This window comes from Pinus tabuliformis, chromosome 8 (assembly GCF_031772625.1).
Source record: "Pinus tabuliformis cultivar Carrire ecotype Pingquan chromosome 8, CPIR1, whole genome shotgun sequence".
Classification (NCBI taxonomy): Eukaryota; Viridiplantae; Streptophyta; class Pinopsida; order Pinales; family Pinaceae; genus Pinus; species Pinus tabuliformis.
Genome location: NC_142294.1, coordinates 692,095,925 through 692,110,285, shown reverse-complemented (window position 1 = coordinate 692,110,285; position 14,361 = coordinate 692,095,925).

Below are 14,361 nucleotides of genomic sequence, written 5' to 3'. Positions count from 1 at the left end.
GTTTTGTGTAAAGACCTGTGAAACAATAGGGACATTGAACAAGGGATCTAAGGAAATCATATACTTGAGTGAAGGAACAATTGGGTATAGTGAATAATATCTCACATCAATGAAGATCACATCCAGAATTGCAAGTCATCACTACAATGGTGAGTAACCATAAGGTGTGTATGGTATATATTTTATGTTTTAGGGTTGAAAATATGATTCCAGTGTTTTTAGAAATCTAGGGAAGGGATAAACCCTAACATGACATAAAGAGAGAATAGAATACTATCAAGTGTTTGAACTTTAGAACCCCAAGGATGACCTCTTGATTACATGAAAAGCCCATAAATCTTGACGTCATGTTTTGGTATCGTATACTCTGCTTGGGTGCTTATCAATACATGTTGTAGGTAGAAGTAGTAACAATGGATGGGATAAACCTATTTTCTAAGAAACATTATGGAAGTAGGAATTTGTATAACTATGGATGTCTTAATATCAACAAGATTGATAGAAGGGTGAAAAAGGCCCCTCCATGACAGTAAAGAATAAAAGAATTATGAAGAGATGTATTATTTTTAGGAGATGGAACCATTATTACATACCATTAAAACAAGCTCTCATGAAATAAGAATAATAAACTTGAAATATATCTAAAGTAGAAATCTATGACATTCATCATTACAAGGAAGTAGCTCTTGCAAACCTTATTGAAAGCATAACTAATACTTATGAGTAGAAGAAAGTCATCTAGTATAAAAATCATCATAATCATTGGAAAGGAGCATTTGCAGATGAGGATAATCAAGATCCTCCATTCGAATCTTCATTAGAAGGTTCATTTCTTAGAAGAAGAAAGTGTCTCTCTAAAGAATTCCACCTTGGATGGGATTCATTGTTGGAAAGAATGATGGTATGATAATAAAGGAATGCAACATGTCGAGTTGGTTGAATTACTCTCAATCAAAAGAGGTTGTTGAAGGAAGTCTAGATGACTAAAATAAGGAAAGAGGTGTATATGCATATGTTTGATAAGATAGGTCATGTCATCATATAATTGCAGATAATAGGGATAGATAGTCTACCTCATGAGTATGATCAGAGGAAACAGATATCTTTCGTTGGAAGAATGCATGAAGGAATGGGTCACATATTGTCTAGAAGAAATCAACATAATGTGTCCTCATATGGAATATGAGGTGGTTGACAAGAATGAAGGAACTAAGGATAAATTTTCCTAGAAAGGAATATGTGAAGAAAGAAAGAACAGATAATGGAATATGCAACTATGGTCACTTAGAAAATAAAATCAACATCTGATAACTAGAAGAATTAGCCATGATATCTCCATGGGAAATATATGAAGGAATTTTTAAAGAGATAATACCCTTGACATTGAATATCTTGGAGATCTGTCAATATGTACACAAGATGTTGATACAAGGAGATGTCATGATGAAGGGCCATCTCAAAAGGCAATTTTTTTTTTGATAATCATTTCTGAGTTTTGAACAATATTTGGATGGGCTAATAAAGGGCTACCAAAAGAGAGTGGTGGATGTCATCTAGCACTAGTACTCATGTAGAAGGACGAAATATCCTAAAGGATACATGATGTAGGAAAGGTAGTTATATGAAGAAAATCCAGATATGGTCTAATGGATCACTTTCTGATGAAAGGAAGGATGACATGGGTGACATAATTCAAGAAGGAAAGTAATGGATGGTCAATGCCCTAATAAGAAGTTATAAAAGATGAGTACTCCATAATATTCAAAATTAAATTCATGACATTGAATGGAGGGGCTCTAAAAGTAGTTGAATGTCCCATGATTTCCACTAAAGAAGAAATAGTTGCTACTCAAAATAGGTCCCTAGTTAAGAGGGAGTTGGAAGCAAGTTTCTGATTAAGAAAATTTTAAGAAAGCCCCTAACTAAGAGGGATCTTGGACAAGTCCCTGGTTGAGAGGTAGCATGGGTATATTCCTTCATATGAATGGGTACATCCTCCCTAATTTGATAGGGGGAGATAGACACATCATTCATGTCTTCACCTGGGAATAAAGAATGGAGGATTGGCTAAGAATATGACATCTGATACTCTTTAAGGATGTGGTAGGGAATCTAAGATAAAGCATAGTCATAAAGGACCGGTATTCTTTAAGGACTAAGAAACCAAGATAAGAATAGCCTTGGGAGGACATACCGTGTGAACACCTGGGTGGGGTGTGTTCCATGAGAGACATTGATGAAGGCATCTATAAATCATTGGTCTCACCATCATTGTGCTCTGATCTTATGGAGAGATAGATATATTAGTCAAGGGCTAGCTATGTGACAATTTTGGTTGATATGATGCTAAATAAAAGTGTTACCAATCTGACTCTTCTTATGATAATTCTTCATATTGAGAATGTCCAGGCATCTTGTGTGGATTATGAATACCTCCCTATTTAAGAGGGAGTGTCGAAATGTGTAACTAGGTTTGGCCTTCATAATGCCATATGTAATCATGATTTTATGTAAATGATTTAAAGAAGAAAAATAAATTTATTCTAGTTATGTTTGAAGATGCTCAAGGAATTTAAGTTTAGGTTGTCACATTCCACGTCACAGCCACGAATTTTTTTATATATATACACAACACCGACTATTGATATAAAGTGTCTATTAATCCCTATTTCATTATATTACACTACTTTATCTTCTATAATGATCATCATATTTTAGTATAACATAACTTTATAAATTAATTTACTTGTTTCCAAAGTATTCATTTTCCTTTTATTACTCCTAGAAAGCTTATTCTCACTCGGAACTCTTTGTTTATGTATAGACTATGTAATATGTTACACATTAAACCCATATATATAAAAGATACTCATACACCTCTTTGCATTTTGGATTAACTAGTCTTCACTATGTATTTATTATTTAACTTCGACCTTCACCTTGCATTTACAAAAGTTGTAATGATTCACAAGTGATATCACATATCATTGTACATAGGTATATATAGCTGTTGCCCAATTCCTCCCTAGCACAAGGTCTCAACACCTATTCACCTCGAACTTAAAGTATCCTAATAATATTATTTCATTAGATTCCTTTCATTTAAATCTCATAGTATATCCTTTTTTCTGAACCAAGGTTCATTTCAAAATATTAATTGGTTAACAAGTATGTAAAGGATATAATTCTTTCCCTTTTCTAAAGTCATATATACACACGTGATCATATAAAGTTTGCACCTCAAGTTCCATAATCCACCAACGGGATCTATTACCTGCATACTTATTATATCAAGCAATAATATCCCGTATTCATACTTACCTTATATCTCAAATAAAAAAGGAACCTTACCCTCAGGCGATAGCTTTATAAGGTTTCAGACAAGACTTTTTCTAATTCCTATGTTCTAGACTATGAATCTAATCTGAGCATAATCATGGTATTGTAATGTAAGGTTTACTACTTTGTTAATACTTGAATTATGCCCATAACTGTTAACCGCTAGTATTATATTCATGACTAGAGCATAAATGCGGAAGCCTTATCACTACTCCCAACACAAGATACAATACATCTATGGTAAATTTTAATTTTTAATACTGGTAAATTTCTCCTAACCTTAAGATTGACATAACCCTCTCCGGCAATTCCACGCATGCCCTCTTCACACGGGTTCATGTTGCCTATTGCGAAAGGTGCGATGGTGGGTATGAATCAAGAGTAATCGACGGTAGGGATTTATTTGCATTGTGAACTACGGGACAATATACTGCAACTATAGTCACTCTTTGAGCTTGGTAACCTAGCCGCAGGGTTTGTATGAGGGCAATTTCAATTTCCATACAAAAAGTCCCTGGGGAATTTTCAGCTCAGAGCTCTTTTCACTCAAGGTTCCTCACGCGCACAGAATTCCCTTTCAGGTTACGGTAGTCACAATGATATATTCCATGTGTTATTTTCTTTTTTAGACGTTTTATAAAATTCCTCTAACCCCAATTGCAGTTTTCTTCAATGGTCCTCCCTAGGTACAGTGGTTAATTTAATTGAGTATGCCACTGTGGTGCTGAGCACGCAGGCTGGTGAAAAGCTACTGAAGCGGCTTAAATTCTGACATATCTTACAGCTGGTGTCTTAAGGTAACTTTTTCAGAATCCTCCAGTTTCATTTCGAAAATTTCAATCCCCTATATATTTCGAGTTTAGTAATTCATATTTTATTGTTGCCTTGGTTCAGAGGCCTTGCAGGTTGTGTCGCCTACCCTTTCCTAGCACGAAGGTTTTCTTTCTATTACACTGTTAATATCGCTGAATCTTTTTGGATTTTGATGTCCACTTTACTTTTATCAGTGACTCATGGTGTTAGGGATCTTCCATTTATTAAATTGAATTCTTGGTTGCCTCATTATGGTAATATTTATGGTCCAATTTGGAGTTGTTTCAGTAATTCGTGGTTCTTTTCCTTCTACGATTTATAGTTTTCCTTTTTTCCTCATCCATTATGGGAATTTCTTTATATTAACCCTGGTGCTCTTTTCGGTAACTGTTATTTTACCAAAGTGAGTTTATAAGAAGCATACCCAAAGGAATGTTTCTTCTCTGGCAACCCATTCAATCGATCCTCGTAAGAGATTTATGATTCTTTCTTATTTTTCTGTTCCTATTTGATGTCTTCACTGGTCGTTATAAACTGGAGGGTTTAACCTTATTGATAACTTTCAGGTTCATTATTACTTTCACGTACCTACAGTACTTCCAAATCATCTCCTTCCTGGATGTAATGCATATGCCTTTCACCATTCCACATAAGCTTCATGTTTTTTCTTTCACCAAGATCGAGGACGCTATCGATTCTCATTTCTGGTGGTGAATTTCTGGGCCATTGTTAGAAGATACATAGATACCACTATTTACCAATTCACTCTGTTTGTAATTCTTGTAATCCAAATATTAAACTCAGTTCAATAGAAGCCTGAAGACAATGAGTGAAATTTTGTTGTTGCTTTAACCATATAGGTATCCGTGTTTACCTCTCGTAATTCACTATAAAAAAGATACTTGTTAATAGCATGAATGAGGTTGGTTATCACCTTCTTTCAGCAGATTTGAAATGTATTTTTATTCTCGAGACTTGAATAGTATTTGCTTCATGAAGTTACAAAATTTCAGTAACTTTTACACCTATCATCATATGTGTGGCATAGTCGGCTATAGTGGAATTATTTTGGTTGCCACATCATGCCATTGACTTATATGTTATCTTGTACGATTTTACATATAGCTAGTTTTAGCACTACCAATTTATGCGTGTTGCAGTTTCCCTCCCGTCTATTTATATGGATTGTGTAATTATGTAAATGTTTTCTGACGATGTCGATTCACTGCCAGGTAGAAATACCCTTTTGGTAGATTTCCATTCGGAAAATTCGGGTTGAATCAAGACCATCAGTTAAATTAGTGGAATGTTGATTTAAGTATAAATGTACCAAATTCACCCCACAATATTGTGAATCTGAAAACTCAATTCAGAACGAAATCTTATAGTAGAGAAAGTGTCGTGATCTATTAATTATAGGTCACCCATGGCTGCTGCTATCAAATTTCTCTATTGAATTTATTATGAATTCTTCCAACTTAGCAGTTACTTTTCAACTTATGATTACATTAACTTAAACCTAGACCTGTTTAGCTTTCTATATTAGTATTTCAAACTAATTATAAAGTCAACCTTTCAAGATAATTTGCATGTAATCATGTTGATTCCAACCATAAGTATTTTAATACAAATTCTACTCCATACAAATAAAATACTTATGAAACTCTAATCGAATCAGTATCTAATTAACAAAGCATTATCCTTTTCTAAATTCTTATACCTACATCTATAAATTAATTCAGGTTTCTTGTTAAGTATAATCTGATCAGAAAGGTGAAGTACCATCCTATAAATTTAATTGTTTCATGTTATACTCAACAACTTTGTTTCTCCCCCTTCAATTTTGCATTTACCAAGCCTATTTCAATATCGTTTATCCCTGTGGTTTTACAAATCCTATCATTCATAACAACATACATAGGGATCTAACAATCCGGATTAAACTTTGCATTTAAAAACGACATGTGGTTATTAGGATGCTTCTAATATCTTTGTTTAAAATTTCATTTGGAACTACCACATATTCCTGTAACATTCATTATATAATCAAACAAATAACATACATATCTATTAGTATGGAAAATAAAAAATATGTAATAGCAGATGGAATCAAATGAAATCAAAACACATCACATATTTGTTTCAAACGAGAATGACAGATAGGGAGTCACTATGAAATCGAGCACCATCACCCAAACTAGAACTGCTTTCCCCTAGTTCACCCCAAGTTGAGAGTATTTTCCCATGGATCGACAACCACCGTTGATGCATTCAATGGGTATTTAATACATTCTTTTCATGATAAGGTTAACTTTAGCGGTGATCCAATTTTGTGGATATTTTTATCCACTTGCCTAGGCATTTCCATAAAATATTGCCTTGATCTCCTGCAACGCTTTTATGGGTATACCAACTTAGCAACTTTATCTAGAAAACCAACTTAATGGATTTTTCTCTCCCATCCGTTAAGTTTCTTAAGAATTTCATCTATAATTCTTATCATCAAAGAATTATCCAATCACATTTACCAATGATATTTTATTTGGAAAGAGTCTCATTTCTAAGTGTCTCATTTCCAGTACATTCATCCCATTTATTTACTTATTAATAAATATTCATTTACCTAATTCCACTATATTTTTGATAGATTTTCTGCCATTCTATCCAATGTAACTTAATCTAACCAAAAAAAATTATAACCATGGAAAGATATTACGTTCTCCTCCCCTTTTATTAACGCCATCCTCGATGTTTTCTTTCCAGTTCCTTTTTCATTAAACCTTATTGGATAACATTCCTTTTTTTTCATTGCCTTTTTCTCGCGTAACCTCTTCAGAAGTAAATGTTCCCATTGCACTTTATCTTGAGCAAGAGCTCGATTCCATAGTCGGATCTCTTTCTGGTATGAGATAGACAGGGTTCCATCGGAAAGTCTTCCTCGAATATACATGTACTATTTTTGAATCAATTAGATGGAAGTTATCATGTACCTATTTCTTAAGTAACGATATATGTTCTTTTCTTCATTTTTAATGTCTAGTGAGTACTATTTGATAAACTATCCATCCTATACTGTTGATTATATGTGATATTACTATTTTTCTATATTCGTCATGCTGTCAAAAAACCTTCATATTTTCCTAATACTGAAAAAGAAATACTTTCTATCTTTCAAACTTTACAGCAGCCTTTTTTTTTCATCCGATGTAATGGCTCAATTCTGGAGAATTCAAGCTCTTGTAATTATGTCATTCTCCTCTTGTAGCACATTGTATAAGTTAGAAATAATTATTTCTTACTTGTCTATGGTTGTAATTCTCCATTTGTAGAGTTTGTTCCTACATAATAGGAATTAGCTAGGATATAGTTTCTCCTAGTTTAGTGTGTGGTTGAGAGAATCTCTCAACCACACTACTGTACGTCTAAGATAGAATTCCTATCTTGAGACTTTTGTTTGTATAAATATTTGTGTAATTTCCTTGATTCAAATATATAGAACATATTTGAGTGTGAGCTATTTTATCTTGGTATCAGAGCATCAAAGCCCATAGGGGCCAGGGCCTCAGCCCTGTCCTGGGCTAAGGGAAATAATTGAGAATAAATTTTTTTAAGTGTCCATCATTTGTGTAATCCACATCATGGATTTGGAGTTGGTGTGGAGGCAGCAATCGGTATAGTGGTTGCAGCGGCCTTCACTTAGTGAGGAGCGACCTGTGTGGAGATAGTGCAACAGCTCGACTTAGAACGAAGGTTGCAGAGGTGCTCCGAGGTTCATTGAGCTGGAGGTCTAGAAGTGTGGCATCGATCATGGGATCTGCAAGATTCGAGAGGAACGCTGCATAAATCATTGCATGTATCTTCCTGAATATCGTTGCATATCTCTTTGTTTGCAGATCGGCGCATTAAGTGAATCTTACAAATTTTTGGCATCATGTCTCCTTAGTAGATCATCACAACCAAGCGATCTCGCCAGTCTCACCGAATATCTCGCAGCTCGATGTTTGATTTGATTGAGTTGATCTCATCAATATCTCGTAACACCGTGCTTATCGTCAGATTGCATTGTTGCCCGATTGCACTGTTAGATTGGTCGTCGGATTTCTCTGTAGCAGCGTGAACAGTCTGCAGCAGCAAAGTGAATTAGAAGAACTGAGATCTGTTGTGGAAGGTGCATCGCGCTAAAAAGGGATCCGAGATCTGTTGCTGGATTTATGGCATCTTCAAAGTTAGAGATCTGCATGTATGTAGTCATGGCTGTTAATAGATATTTTTTTCCTTGTTGGCATTCAGCTGCTCGAATGAGAGACGCAGCCTGCAGAGAAGACCTCTATGTAGTACATAGTTGTATATTGAAGAGAAACGGTGGTTGTGGTGATCGATCCCTAAGATTTCTGATCAGATCTGTGGCTAGTCATTATGCAGGTTGATCTTCAAGTGGATCATACGTTGTAGATGATCCGCATGGGTTGTGTGAGGGATCAGAGTACGAGTGTGGGTTTTCTTTTGTTTTTTATTTGCTGTGGCTTGAGTTTGATGTTCCCCGAGGAGGTTTATGCAACAGAGGAGGTGGAGGAGCAGCAGTGGGGTTCTTTCTTCTTTGTCAGGCCTTTGATATTTAATGCCATCAGACTCTTTATTTAGAGTACTTGAATAGCCTTGGCAACTTCCTGAGTTGAAAAGTTTCTTGAGTCATGTTAACTGGAGAAAGAAGGGGGGTATCCGTCCGCATAGGTGGGATGACTGTGTTGGGAAAAGTCCCAAAACCAGTGACTGTTGTGGAGTCCACCTGGTGAACTACGCAATGATGAGTGCAGTGCTTGCTGTGGAGGACTGCATGTTGGTGTTGTGGAGCACTGCATGCTGGTTGACTGAGGTTGTTTGAAGTTTGTCCGAGGGCTGGAGGGCTCAACTGCATGTGGCGAGCGTGGACAGTCGTGGTTGTGAGTCTGCCTGAAATTCAATGCGAACTAGGAACAGAGTTGTCAGATTCGTCGGATCAGTGCCAGTGAGGAGCAAAGATGTCTTTGTTGTGCCTTGTGAAGCGTTTGAAGTAGCGCTGTAGTTCGTCCCTCATATGGAGCTGCCACAGCGTGTAGATTTCCATATAAGTGAGCTTACTAATGTGTGTGGGTATTTGGCGTGAGAACAATGAGCTTTGGCTTTGAAGAGGCATGAAGCCTATAACTGCTACTAGATCTGACGGAGGTGTGTGGAGATACAATCAAGAAGCAGGAGATAGGTCGAGCCGATGGTGTGTTCCGAGCATGCGGTGAATTGCAAATTTGCGTGGAAGCTTTATGATCAACTCCATGATGAAAGCATAATGCGATGGCGTGGATGGTAGGATGGTGTGACTTGGCTTGAGAAGCAACCAATGCGTGTGAGCAACAACCTATTGGGTTTCGTTGTGGGCAGTGAAGCTTCCAAGAAAGAATGATCAAGCTCTGGTTGCACAACAGAAGAATGGTCAGTGACTGGATGTGAGAAGATTGAGGTTGTTGATCGTGGATCGAACACGATGCATTGGTTGCAACAGTGTGTTGGGTAATATCTCCCTGGCAATCAATGTTTCAGATCTAATTTGAATGGATCGTTAATCAGCGGCAGATCCATCAAAGTGGAAAGATCGTTGAATTCAATGGAAGCCATGGAGAATTTGGTTCAGCTTTCAGAATCTCTGCAGTAGGTTGTTGCCCTGCTGGCGGACGAAGAATTAGAGGAGTTGTCGATGAAGAACTCTACTTTCCTCAACATTGTGCCCCTCATCAATGTTGGTGCTGGAAAGTTAGTTGTATTAAACAGTCTGGTTAGTCATCATGTGCTACCTACAGGAGAAAATGGAGCTGCTTGATATATAGAGAAGTTTATGCTTCTTGTCGAAATGTATTTTTTTTTAATTCTCTGATGATGATGCAATATATTGATTAACTGTGATGACAATGAAACTAGTTGTAATTTAAGTGACATTAGTATGACAAAATATTGTCACAATTCTGAGTGTGTGTTGGAACATGTCATTCCAACACTAAGCAAATTTGCAGGGAATGATGAACACATGACAGTGAAAATGACATCAATTGGAGCTACATCAGAGATTGGAGGATGATCGAGATGAGCGTGGAGAGCAGCAGCAGCTGCAACGTGGTGAGCACCTGAATGTGCAGGGGAGTGGTTGGTTCTGCTGGTGACCTGTGCTGCATGCTGGTGACGAGACCGCATTAGAGCAGAGGAGCTGTGGGTAGCAGATCTGAGGAGCAACATCGTTTGACTTTGCTGGCTGACAGAGGCTACGCCAAAGAGCAGCATGGAGTAGTGTGTAAAGAGTTGATTGTGCGAGAAACATAGTAATGTTGTGGATCGAGATCGTGTTGCAGATTGTTAACGAGCATGAGGCAGTATGCTTGAAAACAGTGACTAGCCTTGATACTGTGAGTAGGGGAAGTGGAATTATGTTGCGATGCCGGGAGAATTGGATACTAAAATTCGATGGAGGATTTGACCATGGAGTCCTAGATTATTATTTTTTTTGAAAGGGAAAATTGTGTTCTCTTCGTATGGTTGTGTGCCTATGTTTGGATCATCAGTGTTTGAATGCACTATATTGAGTCCAGGTGAAAAGTCGTCAACCCATTTCTTTATCAGTAGACCCCTCACAGGTATCGTTGGTGAAAAATGGCTGTTGGTATGTTTGGAAAATAATCATCTCTGGGCAGAGATAAATAAAATAAACCTGAAGAATTTATGTTTTATTTAGTTTCTTGGAATCATGTTTAAATATTATTGAGCCTTATTGAACCTAGCTAACTCAATGTAGGTCAAGTTGTTTCATTAGAATTCATGACTCTAACAAATGACAAGATAAGCATGGAGTTCCAAGAATTTATTTGAAAAAGATGCCCAAGATGTGAACAATGAATAGATGAGATAAAGGAGCAACAACAATGTTTATGGTGGACAACAAAATAGATTTTTGTTTGAGTTAGTGTGGTTTGTGGAATAGACTCCCTAGCATGTTATAAACAAGTCCAGTTGTTTTAATGGTCATTATATGTACCCAAAAACTCCAAAATGTTGAATGAAATGTAAGCCTTTTAAAGGTATTTGAAAGTTCGTGGTGATCTTAAAACCACTTTGCAATGGATTGCCTTTGTGGCTGGTTGGTGGTGACTCGTGAGCCAGAAACCATCCATAGAGCCTTAGTGGCTATAGGATTTGCCCATAGGTGGCACATTTAAGTTCCGGAATTGCTCAATGGTGGTAGATCGGACTTGCCTGGAAGTGGCACATTTAAGTTCCGGATTTGCCCGATGGTGGCAGATCGGACTTGCCCTGTGGTGGCATATTTCTTGAGTGGCTAACGTGTACACGGGAGCTTTGTGCTCGTAGGAGTAGATGGACTGCAGTAACACCTGGCTCACGGTCTCAGATATTGGTGTGTCTGAGCACAAGAGGGTCGACGCACTTTCTATCTGACAGTTGCGTCGAAAGGCGCAATCAACGCAACTATTTGCGATTGTTATTTGGACATGAATATTTGGCTTAGAAAGGCATTGATCTCTCTCTTTTTTTTTGAAGTTCTACACATGTAATTCTCCCGATGGTGGTGGATTTGTAGGTACATATATGCAGTGATAATGGTCGACAGAATCATGTATGCAAAGGACATCCTACAGTACTAGCGGTTACAGCGGTTGGTACCCATACATTCTGGCGGATGGTTGCTCTTTTATATGGACGTCGACATATTCTTTGTTATGTTTGACCACAACCATACTTTGTGAATCACTATCATGAAAAGTAGTCATTAAGGGGGGGAGTTAGAAAGAATTAATTCCTACTTGTCTATGGTTGTAATTCTCCATTTGAAGAGTTTGTTCCTACATAATAGGAATTAGATAGAATATAGTTTCTCCTAGTTTAGTGATTCTCTCAACCACACTACTGTATGTCTCAGATAGAATTCCTATCTTCAGACTTTTGTTTGTATAAATATGTGCGTAATTTCCTTGATTCAATATATAGAACATATTTGAGTGTGAGCTAGTTTACCTGTATAAATATGATGAACACGTGCTTCCTGATTTTTTCCCACCTGCACTCCACATACTATCCACATGCATTCCTGAAGGTCAGCACCACCCGATGATTATGCCTATAAAATTCAATATACATAATGGTATACTTATTTTCACATTTCTCACATAAAAATAGCAATTATAACATGTTAAACATAGAATATTATTGTATCAACTGTGCATATGTTGCTTTGGCCATTTTCATGGCTACTATGATTAAAACAACCTTCAAGTGGACTTAGCTATGTCTATCTTCAACTATTTTTAATAAAAGGAATGAATTACCTCCATTTCTACATTTCTAGTATGTTTGCCTTCATGCTAACACTTTCTTCATGCAGTTCTTTTGTACCAATTACACTATCCACATACCTTCAAACAATGTTATTAACATTACTATAAAGGCACAACAATGCCATAGATTAATTCCATTTTCCTTTTATATTTCTTACCTAGAATACATAATAATTACTCAACAATTTTCATCATTCTCTTTTACGCTGTGAGTTTGATACTTTGTATCCAATACACATATCATTCGTATCCAATACACATATCATTCGTATTTCAGTGTAAGATAACCTTATACTCACTAGTTCAATGTTTTTTTCCCAAAGTGGCTTAATCAATTGCATCGTGATTATTTTGTTACACATTTTCATACCCTTCCATAAGTCACAGAAGGTATAAGGACATTACCAGCATAGATATGTAAGAAATATCTAAATACACTTAATTTTCATGGTTAACTATGAAAATTATGTGCCCCGTGTATAACCATGAAACCTTTTATTATTGCATTTATATATATGTATCAACACACAATATGTTAGTGAAATTATTTTCATTTGTTCCAGCCAGATTCGATCTCACGTGTATATTTCCATTATTAGCAAAATTAAATTTAGGACTTATTTCCATGATTTGGTTGTGCCATTCACTAATTCTCATCTGAAACTTATTCCATTTAATGGTCTACTCCATTGATTTTCTGTCTATCTTCCTAGCTTTAATAGTGACATTATTTCAATCCACCATTTCATAACTGTTCTGGTTCACAAATCCTCACATTTTTGAAAATTTCTATGGATTTAACCATTGATCCATTTATTCATTTCGGTATAAAACTGGAAATTTCTACATTGTTTCTACACTATCTTCTAGTGTCTTAGATTTTTATAGCTTCTTGGGCATCAATATTTACAATTTTTGGTGATATACTATCATTTTTCACTTGTATAACACATATTTAGGAAAAAGTTTACATATGTATTTGTCCACATTATTCTAAAGTCTCAATTTTTTTTCGTTGGTTAGTATATGATATTCCACATATACTCTCACCCTAAACTTTTATCCGCCATATTTGAATCCCAAACCTCGATTTATATGGCTATCTTCTAGACACAACTTTCTATCTCTCCCCATACACAATATATTTTCAATGTTAATTAAGAGTTCTATTACTACATTGTACAACACAACTGAGAATACCTAATGTTCAATAAACAATGGAATTTAGAGTTGTGTTTACTACCGTACGTCTAAGAAAATACAATGTAAGCTTCGACTATGTGCTGAGATTCAGTTTGAATTAAACCCTCCCTAACCATGTGTCTAGTGTTGGTTTCCAAAAGCAAGTTTGCCTCTGAAAAATTTTCGTCATTCATTATATAGATTTGCTAAGTTTTACCTGCGAGAGAATATTATGTAATTATAAGATTCGTATCTTGTTTCTTTCCTTTACCCTAACTATGAAAGTTTCCAATCCTGTTTCAGGTGCAACCAATCTTCAAATAAATAAGAAAAGAGTTCAACACACATATTTGTGCCTTCGCTCAGACCTACTTCAATGACCTAGGAATGGCCAAGGTATGGACTACTTTTTCAAACTAAAACTAGTGAAACTAGTTAGTGACTCCCGTAGGAACATTTATCCTGTTCACATTCACTATCTTGGATGTGGCTTATAGTTTTACAACTTCTTAGTGTGAAAAAAATTGAACTCAAATTTCATGTCAAATAAGTTATTCTAGGATTTGGTATAGGTTACCAAATGCAACTACTAAATACCCATGGTTTATAAATTACTGTACTCATATTTGTATCATGACAATGAACTGTATCACAGAGA